The following is a 20,606-nucleotide window of genomic DNA, read 5'->3' on the forward strand; positions in this document are numbered from 1 at the left end:
GTGGGAAAAGATTTCACATGCTCTTTATTATGAGTTTCAGTCTTTTTCCACTCTGTTAACTGTAAGACTCCTCCCTCCCCCTTATAACTAAATCTTTCCATCACCAGCTCATATCTTGTTTCTGTCAGGCTGAGGTTTTCCATTGGTCCCCTGGGGGATCCTGAAGAAGACGAATGGTGAGGTCCGCTGTGGTCCAGCAGCAGAAAATACATCAGTCTATGCACCCCACAGTTTGGAAAAGGCATCAAGCTGGCAGCTGGCCTGGGCAGAGAGGCGTGAAAGGTCAAGTGTCACACTGATGTGAACAACCGCATGCCTCAGCCCTGACCTTTAACCTGGACGTTCAGGTTAAAGGACAGTTCCTTTGAGGAGAGATGCAGGCATTTCACCAAACAAGCATACACAGACTCTGACTGACTCCTTGATGGACTCTGTTGCAAATACAAACAGCCACATTAAAGGCTATATAGCAGAGTTCACAATAACGCAGCATCTGCCATTAAACACACATTAGAAATAACGCAGATTAGCATGAACACACTCGTGACCTCCCACTTCCTCCCCGGCATTCTCAGCCGACGCCCCAGCCCACTCCCATGAGGCTCTCTCTGGTCTAAATGCGATCCTGATGTTCTGTTAACCAAATCCCCACCCCCACTCCCTACCCCACGTCGCCTTCAGCCAGAACGCAGGCTGTTAAATGCGGATATTGCACTCCTCCACTCATCCTCAGCTGCTGCACAGCGACATTGACAAGAGGCAGCTGTTGTGGTGGCAAGAGGGTGAGAGTGATGCAGTCTGCAGCAACCAGAGAGGATACTCAGATACTCTGACACACGGTGGGGGTCACCTCCAGCATTCACATCCACTTACAAATTACATGAGTGATAACCTTTTTATCAGCGCTTCAATCTGTGTCTGAGGCCTGTGGGACAAATCAAGATGCAAGGATGAGAACATTTGGACACACAGCTGCAATGGCAGAACTTGACATGTCGAGAAGCTGCAGAACGTCAGCACACATGCTTACGAGCCTGAAGAGGACAGTGTACTGTTGTAGAGGAGGGAGCTCGTTTGGACAGCTGGTATTGCGTTGCATTGAAATAAAACTCTTCCCCTTTTTTCAAACATATCCCTGTGGAGAAAAAAAGTCAAACTTACAAAGAAACAGAGATGCAGAGTTTGACAAACACACTGAAAGCTCACGCTCAAAGACACATATGCTGGCAAGCAGGCTCTCCTTGTAAAAATGCATATGCACTCAAGGGTTTTATTAACTTTGGTTTAGTAACAAGCTCGCTTCTGTCTGCCAGACTGAGCCTGAAAAGTGTGAGGGTTTGAAGTGTGTGACTCTGATGTCCCTCTATGTGTGGTGCTGCATTTGTGGCATCTGTTGCTTTCAGCAAGAGCTCAGATCCAGGTGTCTGATGCTTAAAGCAAGTTCTCATGTCCAGCACGTATGTAGTATGTGTCACGTATGTGTACAGCATGTAGTTTATCTATGTTGGTGTATGAGATGGTGAGTGACACACTCTGTTCCATTTTGTTGGGATGTGTCAGCACCTTCACAGCCTTCTCTCTCATCCTTACACCCCCTCCCCTCTTTCTTTCTTCTTTTTTTCTTTTTTTTTAGCTTTGTACTGCAGCTCTGACAAGGAGGGCCTGGTCTTTTTTTTGTGAATATTAGACATTTTTTCTATTCATCAGGCTAAAACCCCCACTCCTCTCTTCGGATTACCCTCTCAAAAGCTGAACCGAACGTACAGTAACGTTTTGTGAAACAAAGCCAGCTTCCATGATCTCATTGTTCTCATAGCAATGCTAACACTTAGATGTGTGGAAATCGCCACACTTGAATGTGTCTTATGAAGAAAAGGGGATCAAAATGCTCAGTTCACAGTTCACAATACAGACAACAGATTTTGTCGTGAGTATCTCATCTTTATATGGTACAATGTACTTTATTATAGCCGTAGAGAAATATTTCAAGGGTTTATGTTGCTGTATTTAATATACATTTTAGACACAAAGTATGTACGTAGACACCATTGTATTGGATGTCTGAAAACAAATTTCCATTCTGACAAAGTCCCTTTTGGAGACGATGGCCTCTGTGATTTAACAAATATCAAGGTACACATAAACTTGCGCAAACTTGATCAAACTCAAACTGAAAGTGAGGGAAATGGAATGGATCAACACACTGATTGTAGATACTGTTTACTATTCCCTACTCAGCACGCCCATTTACACCAAATAAGTTCTTAAAACCAATCTGGCCATATTTTGAAATTATATATCAGCACCAGTAAAACAATGCCAGTGGAAAGTCACTTAAATCCTTTAATCATTTTGTTTTGTTCAGTTTTTGGGTTTAGGAAACAAAAACATTTGTTAGGTTCAGGAAAAATGCCATCAGAAAAACCACAATAGTATTTTTTTTTCAGACACGTTCATCTTTAATGGAGAGTTAGAATGGATAGAGAGAGAGAGAGAGAGAGAGAGAGAGAGAGAGAGAGAGAGAGAGAGAGAGAGAGAGAGAGAGAGAGAGAGAGAGAGAGAGAGAGAGAGAGAGAGAGAGAGAGAGAGAGAGAGAGAGAGAGAGAGAGAGAGAGAGAGAGAGAGAGAGAGAGAGAGAGAGAGATGAGGAAGAAATCTAAAAGCAAGAGAATGATATGCAGTGGGCCTCCAAACCAGTTGGGAATTGTTTGGGGATTTGCTGTATGAAAGCATTTTTCTACTGTGATTATGCTAACCACTTAGCTATCTGTTTTGCTCGACAAAAATTTCAATTTAAATTTAATGGAGTATTGTAGTGTCTTAAACAAAGCTCGTGGTGGGACTTTTTACCACAAAGACTATGGAAGAGAAGCTAGTTGCTTCCTGTGGGGCTGACATCTAATTTGAACACAATAGCAAATAATAACAATATCCTTGTTTAGGTAGCTAAAGTCCTGCTTAAATTTAGGCATTAAAGAACACAGCCTAGCTTATTATCTTTAGTAATTTGTAAAATGTTTTGAATTGTCTTTTTTTAATAGGGCCTGATATCGCAAAAAATAGTTAAATTGGTTTGCAATCTATTTGATTCCTCTAAATTTAGGTCAGTTCCGATGCATGATGGCTGTATTTGCTTCATAGAGGAGTATAGAATATGGTGGTCAGGATGGTGGATGGAGTTTGCGGCTTTTCATGGATATTTATTCCATTTTTTTATTTTAAAAAACATAAACATGGTTTCTTTGTTGCTTATTCATGCATTGACACCTTTTCCCCCGTTTTGCCGATGTCTTATTGTGTCTCTGACTGGTCGGCTTCCTGTAAAACCCTGGCCAGCTCCTCCTCTAATTGACTGCGAGTATTTATATTTACCCTGTGAGCAGAACAAGGTACTTTCACACACAGAAACACTCACAGAAATAGATGCACGCACGTACGCACACGCACTAAGTGGTCCTACTTGTCATGTGATGTGAACCTTGTGATAGTTGATGTTGTTATAGGAGACACATTCCAGCAGGATTTAGAGGGGGATCTTAGGTGTGAGTGTGTGTCTGTGTAAAGAACATCGCAGACCATCCATCAGCATGTCGCGCTCTCATTCATCGGCACAGTAACTTCACACCATCTGCAACACAACCACAGACTTCCTCACATTTCAGCTACTTTTCCACCTCTTGGGTCATCTGCTAAAACCGTGGCAACAACAATCAAGTGGAGCCTGCAGCCTCGCTGTCCCTTCTAACACTGATAGAGGGCAACGGCATACCATGCGGAACGCAGGGCACACATGTGGAGTCAGGGAGGGGTCAATCCTCGAGTATTTCTGTCACTTCCAATCACCACAACATTTTAAAAAATAGTCTGTTGCAGCGTCCTCGACCCAAAGGCTCTACACACATATTATTGTCACCCTTATGTGTAACAAAAACATTTTTTTAAAAGCCTGTTTTCTATAAATATATAAACCCAGCAGCACCATATTCTGCAGTCAATGTTGAAGTTGACTTATTGGTCTCCATAGAAACAAAGGATTCGAGCAAAGAAATCTTGCAATTTATCAAATTCATTCTTTAGTGTAATTATAGCTGCCGCCTGATGTGAACAATAGATTTCCAGTTATGATTACCTGGTTATTGAAAACCAGTTGAAAGCCTAAATCTAACTTAAGCTAAGGCTGTTATTAGATTGTTATATCCTTCAGTGATGACTATTTGCACTGCAGGCTGCAAGTTTCCCCCCAATTATTCCAGCCAGAGACATCTAAAAGCTACTCATTAGAGCCCAGGCCCTGTAATAATAATAAGATGTTCGTCTCTGATTTGGCGGTAAACCGTCTACACTGCACGTGGATTTCTTTAACAGAGTCTCATTGGACTTTTTTTTTATTGTTAATGAAAGATGACAAAGGGGGTCTTTTAGGTCTCGGTAATATGTGACTTTCTAGCTCTGATTTTCTGTTTCTGTGATATTTCCTGGTTGAAATGATCCGCGTCTCCACTTTTAGACCTTATTTTATTCAGTCAAGGTTAAGGGGAAAAGTATTGCTTGATTTGCTTGATTTTTTTTCCCCCCTTGAAACTTTAGCCTGCCTAATGTTTTATTTAATTTATGACGGCACTCAAGCAATCAATCCCTTGGGTCTCATAAAATGGCGTATGGATATCATGCCCAGGCATTTCACATGTTATTAGTGGCCTTGAGCATTTTTTTTCTTTTTGTTTGTGTGTCACTTCATCCCATGCAGGATAGCAAACCCCTGCCCCAACCTTTACCCAAAGCGACCACATCATCGAGTTAAATGTTATGCAGAAAACATAATGTGTAGAGATTACTTGTGCATGAAGTAGTGAGCTATTTATGAAGACTGACATCATGTCACATTCTAGAAATTGATGTGTGATGAGCTAACATAATATTATTCCTCATTTTAAATAATGATAATTCTTTCATTTCACAGGTTTAAATATCTCTGATGGCAACGCACATATTTTACTTGCTTTTTATATTGAAAAAACTCAACCACAGTTGGGTTTTGGATTGTTATTAGAACAAAACAAACCATTTGAAAATGTAACTTTAGACTTCAGAATCTAATTATTTTTTTGTTGAATATTTTCCGCAGCTTCATAATTCAGACTTAAATGAGTTGATCTGGAGACTGATAATGAAAATACAACCCTAATTTACATTTGTACGTGTGGGCAAGTCATGTGTTTTCATAAAGATTGTAGCTTTATGAATAACAAACACAGCAAAGGATCAGACTAAAGAAAACTACTTGCAGAATGACATATGGGTGTAAAGTTAGACAAAATGGAATATCATGCAAATTGCTTGTTAATGAAATAATTGTATATGACCTTTAGAGTGATTAAAACACTTGTGGCAGTCTGCTGTGCGACAGAAACGAGCCGTGAACGTAAAAACTGGCCCGCCCGTCACTCTCCTGAAGCCCCCGCCCCGCCGGTCTGTTAACGGGAACTCCCCCTAAGTTCCCCGGTTCTCCTCTCTCTGCTCATTCTCTCCATGAGCTGTCACACTCACATATACACGCGCGCACACACGCACACTCACGCACCCGCGCACCTTCGCCTCACACACACGGAGCCACTGCGTGTTGAAGCAAAGCTCCGTTCACTGCCTCTGCTGTTCCCCGGTAACCGAAAAGCGGCTGTTTTAATCCTGCAGACTGCGTCGTGACAAGAGTTTGGACTCGGCTGGAGGAGGAGTGATCGGCGGAGAAGAAGGTAAGCGATGGTGTCAACACGGGTGCTGTTCTCCGCTCTCCGTTCAGAAACTTTGCCGTGTGATTGCCGTCTTCCCGGCTGCGTCTTGCGCTGTGAGAACGTGGCCAGTTTGGTCTTTTTTTTTTTCTACCCAAACAGGGCGTGATTTTTAAAGTATTTCTATCTGCGCGCGTAGCTGTGCGTGCGTATTCGCGCGCGCGCCCTTTCACATCAGGGGGATCCTCCTGTTGTGGGAAAGGAAGTTTTAGAGATTGGTGGCAGAACATTGAGGGGGAGGCAGCCTGAACCTGCCGCTGCAGTTCATGCGCTGAAGCAGCTGTGGTTTAGCCTATGTATGAAACCTCAGAGGAAAAAGGTCCCGAAGCGCTCAGGTAACTAGATGTTGTTAGCGCAAGTCTTTACTTTACTCCTTCCAGTTTTGCAATCTCTTGTCACCAAACGTACTGATCCCTTCTGACTCCTAAGACTATGCATTTGAGGTCCAAGAGTTTGGATGCTGAAACGTTATTGTCTGATTGATGGAGTTACTATCTAGAATAGTATATTTTTGGGTTTATGAGGTGTATAATTAGCAGACCAGTATCCAGATGCTGATGTGGATCTCAAAAGCTCTGTAGCTTCATTTAATGAAGATTTTGTTTTTGTGGTACCCTTCAAACATAGAGGCAGTGCAGAAACGCTGTAGATTAGACAAGTGCATTAAACATTTAAAAAGGCAAACTAAATGTGGTCTCACAGTTATTGAGCTTGTTTTCGTCTTTTTTGTATGTGTCCTTCAACCCTCTTATACTGTATTGGTCTGTGTGCATACGTAAATGTGTACGCTGTGTGGTGATATTCTGTCAGATCCTGTGAGGTGGGGGGGTCAGTCACAGGGTCTCCCCTCTGGAATTCGCCTAGAATAGATGTGGCACAAACACTTTGAGAGGCTTCTTCAGACAGATTAATGTATTTTCTTTGGGTGGCCACCCATAAGGACCTTAGGGTTTTGATTTCACACGATCATTATTACCGGGAAATTTATTCCAAAGCAGCACAGACTGTAGCTAATATTTCTACACATTTCTTCCTCCTCGATGCAGGCAGTGTGTCATCTAATTGATGCGTCTCTCTCTCTGTGTGTGCGTGTCTCTCTGTGTAAATGTGCATTTGTTTTTCTATTATCTGCTTTTGGATCTCCTCTTATGCAGTTCTATGGGTAGTTTTGCCAAATTGCTGATTCAGTCTGTCTTTGAAACTGAGTAGTTTGGATATTAGAGTCCCATTAGTCACCACGCATCACCTGCTAGTGTTATATCTCTCTTCCAAGTTTTTCAGCTCTTACAGATTCTTCTCACGTCTTCTGTTCTCTTTGCACAATGGCTGTCAGTGCGTCACCCCCACAGCTACTCATGGGGATACATTTCTGATAGACTGTTAAGCATTTCAGACGATCCATTATTTATTGTATTTTTTTTTTCTGTGTTGACTTTCTTCCTGTGTTGAAGACACTGAGGAGTGCCAGGGATGAGTCAGAGAGGTGAGAGCAACTCACGAATGCTCTCTTGTTGCTCCCTGGCCTGTTCAGTGGATGTCTCTGAGAGAAGATGGATGCTTGAATGTGTGTGTGTGTGTGTGTGTGTGAGAGAGATAGATAGAAGGAATGAGAGGATCTTGTCTGCTGTAACTTGAGCCTGGCTGGACACACCGACTTTTGGAGGGCCACAAAGTGTGCTCTGCATGAACTGCTGGGAATGTGGAAGTTTGTGTGTATGTGTGTGCCGCATCACCAGCCACAGAACGTTTCCCCCCACATGCACACACTTACAGCAACGCAACTTCTTTAATCTTAAGAATCATCAGTGGTTGTGTTTACATGGGCAGCGATACTCCTACCATTGGCTTTACTCTATATAAGACAAAAAGCAGATTGTGCTGTGTGAATGAATAACAAATACAGCTCCAATTCCAAAACGCTATGGACAGTAAAAGGGAGACAGTTTACGATTTCATGAAAAATATGAGCTCATCATGAGCAGCACTTCTCAAAAAAAGTTGGTACAGGGCCATGTTTACCACTGAGTGACGTCTCCTCTTCTTTTGACAACAGTCTGTAAACATCTGGGAACTGAGGAGACCGGTTGCTGGACCTTTGGGAGAGGAATGTTGTCCTATTATTGTCTGATATCCAATTCTAGCTGCTCAAAAGCCCTGGATCTTCTTTGATGTATTTTGTGTTTCATGGAATGCCAAATGTTCTCAGTTGGTGAGAGGTTTGGATTGGGCTGCACGGTGGTGTGGTGGTTAGCACTGTTGCTAACCTCAGTTTGAATCTCAATTTGAATTTCACAGTGCAGTACCAGCAATGTACCAAGGTACAGTGTTTGTACAGCTGAAGAGCTAAAGCAAATGTGTCTTCAACAGTCCTGCGCCACTATCTCTTAAGGTGCAGGTACAAGGCCGATCCTTTGGAAAGGATTGTTACATTGCAGCATGCCATTTGGTTGGTTTCTGAAGTGATGCATAGACATGAAAAGTCACAATGTGAATGGGTGATGACACCCTGCTCAGCCTACCATCAAGAACAGCAGGTACCTACTGGCCCGTTTCTATGGCAAAAAAATTGCACTGCTAACACAAAATCTGTCAAAATCGGTCAAAACCATTCAACACCTACACCATAACATTTATGATTCTGTTATACCATAGTACTAAAATGGCATATTATTTGATTGACAATGTTTTTTTGGACCCTCTCATCAGTATGAGCTGGTGTGCGTGTTAATGTAAGGGAGCAGGAGAAAAGGCATTCATTTGAATGCATGAGAAAACAAGATATTCATGTTTTCCTCCTTGTCGTGGATGGACGAAACAATGCTTCCCTGCTGTGAAACATGACATCAAGCTACCTCAGGGCCTGACATCTACTCTGTGTGTAAACCTATCCAAGAGCCTCAACCCACAGGGGGAAAATGAGTAAATTCACACCTTTGGGAGAGAAACAGCGGCTATACACTGTGTATCCTCCCCCATACAATGATCCGTGGTACCTGTGGTTTTCCTAATTCAAAGGATCTCTTTCATCTAAGTTACAGCTCTTGCTTCATAGATAATGGTGCGGTTTCCTGTCCTGATCCATGCAAAAATGATGCCACAGGCACCAGTTTAATCAATTTTTAATGACGGAGCATTGTAATGACATGGAGTCCTTGTCTTCTCCTTTTCAGACCAATATTCTTTGCATCTTATATTCTCCATTGCAGCTCTTCTTTTTGCACCAGCACATGCAGATGAGGTTGTTCACTGCAATTCAACTTCTAGATAAGTTGGGTGATATTCTTCTCGTTGCCTCTCTGCTTTTGTAGATGGTGCGTGGGTGGACTGGTAGCAACAGAGTGGGAGTCCGTTTCAGAGCTGCATGTAGCTGAGCCACGGTTTCCTCACATTCCCTCAAACATGTGCGTCTTTTCACGGCTGCGTGTTGCTCCCAAGCTTTCCGTGTGTCCGTCTTTGCCAGCGCATGCGTCTGTGAACGTGCATCCATGTGTGATATCAATCTGGGGTTTATCCATTTCTCAGATAGGTGTAGACTGTAGAAGGACAGTTAATGCCTAACAACATCTCATTGAATACACTGGGAGTGTCTTGATTTAATGGAGTAATGACTGTGGTTGTGGTGGTTTGGTGCAGACAGATGTTGATTGGATACGTAGGCTGAGTTACAAACTGCAGACTCACAACATTCTGCTTGTTCTTGCTGATGTCAGGTCATATCTGTTGTAGCCATTAGATACAACATGTCCCGTTGCCAAGGCAAAAGCAACACATACATTTTAGACTCGGATTGTTTGTGACATTTTGACAAAGACATTAAAGATATCAGACTTATGATATTTGATTGACAAATAATACTGTAGTTACAAATATTGCTACTAGTTGTATGAATCTGTCTGTGCTGGAAGAGCAGTGTTTTCTTTTCTTTTTTCTTTCCCCTGAAAGAACATTTTTCCTTAGACTGTAAAAAGAGTTTTGAGCTATAGTTATGAAACATTTTTTTTGTGTTAATCTCATTATAATTTTTCTAATCTGGTGACTGATCAGTGATACTTTTATGGATTCAGTCAATTTGATAATTACTCGTTTTAGTTTCTGTAAATAGACAAATTCATCACACCTTACTGTACTGTTTAGAGCTAAAATTGGTAATGCACGTGGAGCTTTAATGGCCATCGCAATCAAAAGGAGTCTTCATGACGTTTAAATCTACCTCTTGTGGGACTATTACTATCTTCTGCAACACGGGGGGAGCTTTTAGATATCCTACGGACCTGAGTGCATTTTGAGCAGAAGGAGGATTTAAACCTAGGGGTTAACATGGGGAATTGTCATTGTGTGTGGCTTCATGGTTTCACATGTGTGTGTGTGTGTGTGTGTGTGTGTTTGTGCGTGTGTGCATCAGCAACTGTGACAGGCTAAACCTTTCTACATATATCCAAAGCAGCTGTATCTATCGAACGTAGGGCTGATGCTCATTATTTCAGTTCTTCTATTTTGTCAAAAGTAAGAACAGAACTTTACAATCTGCCACAATGAACTGTAATTTTTCCTTGGTGAGACATCTGACCTACTCGTATTCTGTGAATAAATGCAGAGCTTCTGTCAACCTGGGAATGCTTTATCAGCACAGACATGCGAGATAACGGGAATGCTTGCAATAAAACAGAGTTGCGTAATAGGAAAGTAACCAAGGTGGAAACTGTGTTTAAACTAACATGGGCACACACGCCCTTCCATTTAAGTTAGGAAACTCCCTGATACGGACAGCTGCTGTATGTGTGTGTGTGTGTGTGTGTGTGTGTGTGCGCGCGTGTGTTTCATTTTTGGATTACTCTTATGCAAAATCATGAGTTACATCATAACTGAATTGTGTGTGTGTGTCTGGGTGTATGTCTGGATGTGTGTGTATGTGTGTTGATGGGTGTGGTGTCTCTTCAAAAGCATTCAAATGTGTACCAGCCCGCTGACCCCAGCTGGCTGACCCCTCCGACCAATTTTAATTGATTCAGAGTGTGATTTATGTTTACGCATGTGCTTGCCCTTTTTTGATACGAGCAAACTCACACCCGTGTGCACTGCACGCACACACGCACACACACACACACACACACGCACACACACACACACACACACACACACACACACATACACACACATGCACACCAGATTTGTGAACTACTCACCAGTACAACACAAGGCACTATTGTACTCAGCATTTTCATGCCACTTTTAGTGACACATTCATTCACATTTCCCAGCAGTGTCTCTCGGTGTGTGAATGTGTGTGTGTCTCTTTGCGTGTGTGTGTGTGTGTGTGTGTGGGTATCTGTGGGTGGTCGTCTCATATTTCGTGTAATGCTGCCGGCTGCTAAAAATGAAGACGTGACAGGAAAAGTGTGAGTGGGATAGTGAGAAGTGGGTGTTGTTTTTTTTGGTTTTTATCAAGGGGCGGTGGGGGGTGTCTCACACTCTGCTTATTTATCACAGCCTTTAGTCATCAGGTGCTCGTTTCCAGTGAAAACAGTTTGCATTGAATTCCTTACTGATTCTGGTAACCCTCACATATTAAATCCCATTTTGCAATAGAGAAAGGTATGACAGTTAATACAGCATGAGCTATGGGAGCCCCCTTGAACTGAGTTAGGATTTGAGAGGCAGACGGTCTGGGATCTTTTTATGTTTTCTCTGAACTCTGAAAGAGTGCAGCTCAGAGCAAAATGAGGAAAGAGAAATTCAGATAGGAAGAGGGATAGAGGACTACTTAACTGTTCGTCATCATAAAGCCGGCTACCACCACAGTGGAGAAAGTTAAATTGTATTGACTAATTGACCATTTTTGCGAGTTAGGGCAAAACGTTTTGTTTTTTTCTGATAAACATGATTGATTAAATATTCAGAGCCAGGTATAAAAGTGAGGGAAATGTTTCTGTATGTTATAGTAGAACAACATCCAGTTGTACAGAAGTAGAATGCAAATGCATTTCTGCAAACAGGGCCCAATTTTGATCATCTTAGCCATTTTTTCCATCTTCCGATATCCACAGTATTTGCCAAACTCGTGGAATATGGATATTACAAGACAGCACAGTACATGAACTGTAAAATTGGCTGCTGGTTCAAAATAAAATTTTCATAAAAATAAACACTCTTTCTCTTTGTAACCTTCATCCCTTTTTCTGTACCAGTGTTGTTCTGTGTTGTCTCCAAAACAAAAACAAAGTGCCACGGTCCAAGAAGTAGAGGTGGATTACTTCTTCTATGCAGCGTGAAAACTCATTTTTTAAATGGAAGAAAACTAGATCGATGGATAGATAGATAAATACTTTATTGATCCCGAAAAGAATTTTTTTTTCAAGGAACCATTCAAGGAAATCCAGGAACTATGACATGATTGTTTGCTGAAAAAAGTTTTGTGAGTGAGAGTAAGACTACTGGATGAATCAAGCTCCTTTAGCAATAAAAAGATGAAATATTTGGATACCTCTTTTTTGAATGATGTTTAAGGTGATGCTACATACATATATATATATAAATATATATATGTGTGTTATACCAGTAATGTGATGTTTCCTATTCATTGTTTTGTGGTTGGATGCAGGGAGCCATAGATTGCAGGTAAGTATGTACAAACCTGCTGACATTGAACAGCTTTTAAAAAAAAAAAGTTTTTGTTCATGAAATAAGTCAAATTGTAACACACTTTTATATATCGTATGTTTTAAATTTTGGGATTGGGCAAGGACAGGTTTCTTTTTCAAGCTCAGCCTTTACCTGAACAACATTTGTGTAAAACATGGAAATTATGGAGTTCACATCTTGTTCACGTGTGACCCGAGGCTTCAACTGGACCAAGGATTTTGAAAACCATTGCACGCTTTAAAATGGAATGGCTAGAGAATACATCCCTCACTGAAGCCAGCGCTGTGTTTTGAGATGCTATTCTGAAAATAGATTAAAACGAAGGGAAACAAGACAAAAAGGTTGTAAGTCACAGATTGTTGTCAAAATAAATCCCAAACAAAAGTCCTGTAATCAAAAGCAACAGTGTTTGGAATGGAACCCAGCCCACAATGGGGTGATTCATAGAAGAGTGAGTAGGAGTGGACTGTGCCCAGTGGCCTCTTCAACCACCTTGAACCACTAAGAGAGCCACCCTGGGAAAAAGAGGAAGTAGGAGAGAGTCAAAGGAGAGGGAGCACGGGGGAGAGGGGAAGAAGATTAGTGAGACAGTGTTGAGGATCCAGACACTTTGATTCACAGATCTCCCATGGTTCCCTGCTGCTCATTGACTGGCTTCATTGTGGCTGCTGTTAAGCGTGCTGATTGGCTGGCTGGTTCTAAATGTCACTGCTTCTCGTCCACGGGCTCTGGAATTTGTGTGTGCGTTTGCGCGCATTTGTGTGATGAGTTAATAGCTGTCCATTGAGTGGTTGATTGTGTGCTGTTGTCAACACTGGCTCTCTTTGTCCAGACTGCACACTTTGACAAATACACACACGTACACACACACATCTGAATATGAACAAGCCATTCCTCCAGTGGTGGGGAACCTGCCAAGAAAGAATGAGAGAGAAAGAACTACCAACGCCATTCATAGTCATCCTGGCAGTGTGGTTCCTCCTGGCCTTATTTCGAGACATGAATGGGTCTGAGGCTAAAAATATTTTATTGCTGCTTTTTATGATCATTTTGCTCCTTCTGCTCTTTTCATTAGCTCTTTCCACATCAGCAGTGGAACCAGAAGTAGCTTGTGCGGGATCAAAATGAGTTTAATTGAATTTACAAAGTAAGAATGTTGCACTTCTTTAAGGTGTAACAACTGTCGTTGGGTAAAAAGTCTGAAAAGCAGAAGTAAGGGATCAAAACAACCAAAATTGCTATTCAGTTTTTCCTATCCGACATGAATAAGAGTTTCTGAGCTGACATTAACAAGCGCCCATATGAGGAGGCTGGAGGGCTGCTTGATGAAGTAAATCCTGAGTCTCAGGGGCCTTGTACGCCAAGCTGCACACAGTCTGTTGTCAGAAATGTCAAGAGCATCAGTGAATCAGACCCCACGTGTTTTTTTTTTTTGTTTTTTTTTAGCAAATTCAGCATATTGCAACAGTGTCAGGTCTGTCAGTGAGGGAAATGGTTCTGATTGGCTGTTCATTGTAGCTGGAGAATCCATGATTTCACACACCCTCTCTGTGCTTTCTCCTTTGTTAAAGAAGATCATGTTTGGGGTTGTAAAGTTCCATATTCTGTGTTGCTCGGGTGACTAACACCTCAGAGATTTCACTTGCTCTTTTTCACACTTCCTCCAAAGGTCACTTATTTTTTAAACGTTGCTGTGGGTAATAACAGCATGCATTTTTATGGGAAGGACAGTCTTGCTTGTAAAGATAGGAGGCAGAGGGGAGGATGGCTTTTAAGAGGGGATAAATCTAGACGAGAGGAATTTAAACCTGTGACATCATAAGTTAACAGCCTGTGCTTTTGACAGTGGGATGTTTTGGCTTGCAAGGCCTTGAACTATATTACAAATAATCTCACAGAGTGGCGGGGATAAATAGATGCTTCTTCCTGGTTAGTGTGGGTAGACAGATGCAGGATTTGGAAGAAAGTTGGAGAAATCGTAAAGAGTGGGGAGTTGTGAAGGAAAGGCAGCAAAGACTTATAGTTTTCAGCAAAACACTGAAAGAAAGGAGAATAGAAACAAAAACGTGGGTAAATAGTTTGATGCACCGCTGGGAATTTGTTCCACTACAGAAATACCTCTTGTTCAGCATGGGAAATAAGGGGAGGGACTATTTTTAAGGCTTTGCTCCTGCTTGTTATGCCAGCCTGCAATTCAAGGCAGAGTGAAGGTTTTTGCAGAGCTGTTGGTACATTAAAGTGTGACCTGGGAGCAAAGGAAGGAGAAGGAGCAAATGACCCAGTTGCACCAGTTTGCCCTCACTTGTTTTTTTCCTCTCTGTTTAATCTAACCCCATTAAAGAAGCTTTATTGGTGAGATAAGATCACACTGACATTGCCAAGACTTAAGTGCATCTCTCCCTCTTTCTAGTTGGATGGTGGCGGAAGTAGGTTGGTGTTGAGAGAGGAATGACAGCCTTTATCTCGGTCAGTAAACACAAGCTAAGGGAGTCCCTTCATTGTTTATACTGCAGCCCCCCACTCCATACATACACACTTAGAGGACATTGTAACACAGGCGCTCAGTCAGAGACACACACTGATACTGAGGCCTGTGGTGCACACACAAACACAAGGTTACGTATGCAAAGGCACACGTAGACAGACAGACACACACTGCGAGACTGTGGTTGGACAAAGTAGCGGTGTATGTTTTTGTGTGTGTGTGTGTGTGTGTGCGGTGGGTTTTTGGCAGTCAGTATATGATGAACTGGTCAGAACCCAGCACACTCAAACTTCCCATATGCCTGCCAGTCTGACCACTCATGGCTCTGTGTGTATGCGTGTGTGCGTTTGCGTGTGGCTGCTCTACGACACAGTGATTTTTAGTGTAACAGAATGTACCAATTAACCACAGATAATTCCATGATAAATAGCTTTCCTCCCATGTGAATCTGCCCATTTGGTAGTTTTGATGACAGTTAGGAAATATTTAACATGACATTAGCAGGATATGTGTGTCTGATGTGCGTTTACAGCTCGGTCCACAGCGAGCAAAGTGGTGTAATCTCTCATTCACCGAGTTGCTGCTGCTGCTCCTCTAGCCTCACCTCCTAGAAATAAATCTGCGGGAGCAAAAACACAAATACAGCAAATGCAAGGAAATGAAATTTGCAGCAGTTAATTTAAAAAAATGTCAAATTGACAAATTGAAATTTAAGCGCCAATGCATTTATTTAATAGGCTAAACCTAAATACACAGATGACTCATTGTAGGACACCAGCCCTCTGGTGTGCTACTCTTTTTCTGCCCGCTATCCACCTTTAACACCCTCCCCGCCACTCTGGTGCTTAAATGCAGTGCTTTATTCTGTGAAAAAAAAGAAAGTCCATGCAGATAGTGTATTTACCACCATAATGTATTTGTGAATGTTTTCTGATCTTCTATTACCTCATTTCTTTCTGCTTCTTTGCTTCACTGCTTCCTCTGTCTGACTCAGTATGTGTCCTCTGCTCAGCCGAGTAGATGTAATCCACAATATCTTTATCTCCACAAAGGCTGGTTTAGGCTTGAATGAACATGTCTTTATTTTACCTACAACATCCCATTTTCTTGGCATGTCTACTTCATGAGGTCTATATCTTGGCATAAAAGAAGGGAAAGATGAAGATTTTGGTCCAAATTCAACTTTATGTAACATGGCATTTCTGCCAGAAAGCTTGTATCTCAGTGGGTTTTACAAATATGCCCCCAATGAGAAGTATTGACTAGAGCTTCAGAATAAATCATGTGGCTTGATTGGATCCTCAAACTGCAAACCTCACATCTCCATCCTGCCTTCACTTCGAATGAAAGGCTGGGCACACCAAAGCTAAAGTTTAAAAGTGCCAATGCCCTCCGAATTTGTCAAATTTCACTTTTTTTTGTTTGTCTATTTCTAAAGGAGTAATCTTTTTGGACATACAAGGTTTCCCGCCTGACAGTGACAGCTGATAAATAGTATAATTGCTAATCTTTAAAAGGGGCCTTGAGTCCTGAAGACTCTTCTTTTTTTTTTTTTAGGTTTAGTGGCTGTAGTTGCTGCTGTGGCCTCACAACTCGATTGGCTGTTGGTTTTGGCGAGGCAGAGGAAGACTCAGCAGGAAGAGTAAATAGTCATAAAATAAACAGGTCAAGTTGCCCTTGAGCAGCTTGTTGAAGAGAGCGGCCGCTTTTCAAAGAGCAGATGTCTGAGTTGGTCCACGAATGTGAAGGAAGGTTCCACTAGGAGCAAGTGAGCTCAGCTCACCTTCTGAAACAAACATAAAAGTGTGTATAAGTGTGTATATGTGTGGCAATTAATATACCATCACTTTCTATGATTGTCAGTGCTACATCCTTGTGGTTTCCATGGTTACAGACGTTGCAGGATCCCCAGACATGTACAAACACCAGATAGAGGAGATACTTCAACTGCTAGTTAGAACCGAGCCATGCAGAGAGCTGAGACCGGTTAAATCCTCTTTTTTTTCCCCTGTCTTTCTCTTGTTTGGATGTGTTAGAGAGACATCGGAGACACTGCACTGTCTCCGTTGAGTTAAAGCAAGGCTCAAGTGTGGATTTACTCCTACCAGTTATGCTTAGATTAAAGTGCATTAAGTTTAGAAATTACATGGGTTTAACGCAAGTGCTGGCATCCTTAGATTCCAGAAATGTCCCAAAATGTTGTCTTTCAGAGTTTTTTTTATTCTGAATTCCCACGATGGTAACAGACAATCAATGGTAACAGAAATTCCCACCTCTTTACTCTTTTTACATTTCTGGAAGCAGCCTTAAACATGAAAATGGACAGAGAGTAGGGGGCTTTTACTGATGTTGACTTGTTTTACAAGAGTTTCTGTTGTGCCCTTTGCTCGTTCTCTGTTGCTCTTTCTCTCCCTGCGCTTTCTTCACTTCTATATCCTCTGTCCTTCTGTCTTCTACGTCTTCGTATCTGTATTCTGATCAGTTCAGACATCCCTGACAGCAATTTATCTCCTCTTTCTGACTTATGTCCCTAAGAGGGACGAACACCAGAGATGATAATCTCTGCCATTTATCTAAACTCAAGAACTGTAGTTGCGTTTGTGTATATAAAGTATATTTCCATCAAATCACATCAAACTGCTGCACAAACCTACAGAGGAGTTTTTATAATTCTCAACAAAATACCTTTTTGCTCTCAGCGTTACTTTGGAGACTTGTCCGGCTTTGTCTTCTTGTGAGAGCCCTAAGTTTGTGTGTGTGTGTGTGTGTGTGTGTGTTTATGTGCGACCTATACCTGCGTGAGCTAATATGTCGTAGTTTGATATCACTGGCTGTCTTTCATCTGTGAGGTGATTCTCCTGCTATGCGTTTGAAGTAAAGTGAATCAAAGGCAGATTGTTGTGCTGCTGCAGCTGTAGTCGTATCACCTGCACACTCACTCCACCAGGCCTCCCATTTCTTTCAATCTCTCTTTCATTTTTGACATCTGAATAGATCTCTGGGCTCTGGTCTCTCCTTTTTTTTTTTTTTTTCCCCTGGGTGCATGATGTAGATGCCAAATTCACTCGGATCACTCTTTCATCTGTTATCAGCCACTATAACACTCCGTACAGTTAACAGAACATTATGTAATCTATCCATTTCTGCCTGTAATGAACAGTAGGCAGTTTTGAAGATTTTCTCTTTGTGCTTGCAGACAGCGTTTGCTTACTGAGTCATAAGGGAAAGATATAAACACAAAGAGGGAATTTTGTACTTACAAAACTGCAACTTTGACAGATACCCACTGGGTTTATCTCAGAAAGCTGAAGACTTTTATAAGCTTTGGTGGAGCTTCTAGATTGTGTTTTTGTGCACACAAGAAGATATGAGAATTGATTCAGGACCAGTCTATATAAAATGTGAATCCATCTTTTAACCCAAAATGTAATGTTGGTAAAAATTGCTAAAATCACATTTCCCATCAGCGATATTTCAACCAAAGTTTAAATCAGAAGATTTGAATGTTTATTGTAACGACACGAATATTGCAATATTTTACAGTTTGACACCGTCCTGTTTCAATAGAATAAAGATAGTAAAGATAGTACAGGAATTCATAGCTCTTGTCAGTCCTGCTTCTACAGCTAGGTTCACAGCAGCTGGTTTTAGAGGATAAGATGCATTTGGAAATTTGGAAGCAAAAATCAGTAATCCTTGAAACACAGTACCATGTGACAGCTCACACTGCCACACACAGCAAATCCTCCTCAGACTACCACACACCAAGCTGATACTCGAAGGGCAATTTTATGTTCAAATACTGACATCTAATGTAAACTAATCCCTGTTTTAGGCACAATGTCGTTGTAACTCATGCAACTGGCAAAAGTTTGCTGAAACACGGCACCACAGGTAGGAACCGTTAATTAGCGTGGCAGTCCTCTGGTAAAAGAAGGCAAGTCAAAATCGCATCGTCATAAATCCTATAAGCTTGGCTTTGTATTGGTAGCTTTGTGTGCCATGCTTGTGGTAGCTGTTAATACTACATTCAATTAAAAGAAATGGGAACTTGGAATTTACATGTTCTGACTGGTAAAAATCTAAGAAAATGGGAACCAGAAGTCAGAATTTGAACGATAGGTTACCATATCTTTCATTTGTTATTCTTAATCTAACGACACAATAGACAAAGTACCGGTAGAGCATCGGTATCTCATTTCTTTCTGAAGTGAACTATGGTTTATACTTGTCAATGAGAATTTGCTTTTAATAGCAAAGCAACAAAGCAAAAGAGTTCCAGCTTTCCCACTTCTGAGGTATAGCAAATGCAGAATGATGTAATGTTATTTGAGTTCAGGATGGGGAGGGGAGCGTGGATGATTTTACTTTGGCAGATCTAAATGGCTCACTGAATTGAATATTTTTAGACCTAAGTGTCTCCTAACAAAGGAATAAGGTTGGTCTCAATCACAGAAAAAGTTTTTTTTTCTTCACAATATGTTATGGTGTTCATTTTGTACGTGGATTTGTGATATCCCGTCAAGTCAAATTTTTCCTGTCATACACAGAAAGTTACCTCAGTGTTCATGCAGACGATACCAAAAAAGCTTTATATAACTTTACTCATGGGTCCAGTGTGATTATGAGCGTAGAGTGAAAGAGATTGCAGATGCATGTTTATAGACGTCATCGTGAGTGTCGAATGACAACACGCTAAAATGATCTACAATTAGAATAATAATACAATCCCACGCTGCAGCCAGCCCTGTCTGTGCTTTTTGATTGCTTTCTGATTAAAGACTTAAGTTTAAGAGTATTCATTTCAGAAACATCGAACGACATGTTGACTACATTGATGTGGCCCGTGTGCGTAATTACTCTGTAATTTCCTCATGGTAACGTTGTGATTAAGCTGCGATCGACCGGTTTATTTGTAGCAACATTGTATAGACTTTCACAATAGAAAGCAACACAATCCAGTGGCAGGCTGTGTGGGCAGAGCGCTCATGGGAACCAAAGTGGCTTTTAGCGTTCAGGTCCTCGGGGACGGCTTGGATTGTGTTGTTGTTGTTGATAAACTCACTCCCACAGCCTCAGGGCCAAAACACACATACTTATGCACCAACATAGAAAAACAGTTACTGCTTATGCTCACAGATGCTAACATGAGACTATTGACGAGTAAAAACTTTTTAGTATCCAAAGGTATCGTCACAACAACTTATTGGCAGTTGTTTTCCATATTGAAAACTCGCTCACTGAAGCACACGCCTCACAGGGTTTCACGTTTGTGTTTCACATGCCCTGAAGTTCAGACGCTTGTACTTATGTGCACACGCAGGAATAAAGAAATACACCCAAACAAACTAAAGTTCAGAGATGTGGATCCGAGCCAAGAAACAATCAACTTTTTAGAGATTTTAGATACCACCCCTACCCCTGTCGTTTCTCCACCAAACTTCCACTTCATCGTTTCAGCTGCAAAAGGGAATCTTTAGTCAGTTCTTTTAGTTCCTTAATTAGCTTGTAACGTGATAAAATCTGATGACTTTTTATTACTAAGCAGCCTGGAACAAAGACCAATGTTTCCCAACTTTCTTTTGGGCTTTTGAACCTTTTAATTTGAGCAATATTTAAATGTCGTTACCATGCTGGTACCCCTCACAGTTTAATATGTTTGCAAGTTGCAACCAGTTTACCGAGTGAGTCATTAA

The 20,606-nt window shown here is 41.5% G+C and overlaps 1 protein-coding gene across 1 annotated transcript in view; it reads left to right on the forward strand.

The window, feature by feature from the left end:
- Positions 1 to 5,521: 5,521 nt before the first annotated feature.
- ppp2r3a (protein phosphatase 2, regulatory subunit B'', alpha) overlaps positions 5,522 to 20,606 on the forward strand; it is a 62,782-nt gene continuing 47,697 nt past the window's right edge. Inside the window, exon 1 of the mRNA XM_075447527.1 lies at positions 5,522 to 5,750. The gene's annotated coding sequence lies outside the window, so the exon portion shown is untranslated. The remainder of the gene's footprint in view (positions 5,751 to 20,606) is intronic.

This window comes from Odontesthes bonariensis, chromosome 17 (genome assembly GCF_027942865.1).
Source record: "Odontesthes bonariensis isolate fOdoBon6 chromosome 17, fOdoBon6.hap1, whole genome shotgun sequence".
Taxonomy (NCBI): Eukaryota; Metazoa; Chordata; class Actinopteri; order Atheriniformes; family Atherinopsidae; genus Odontesthes; species Odontesthes bonariensis.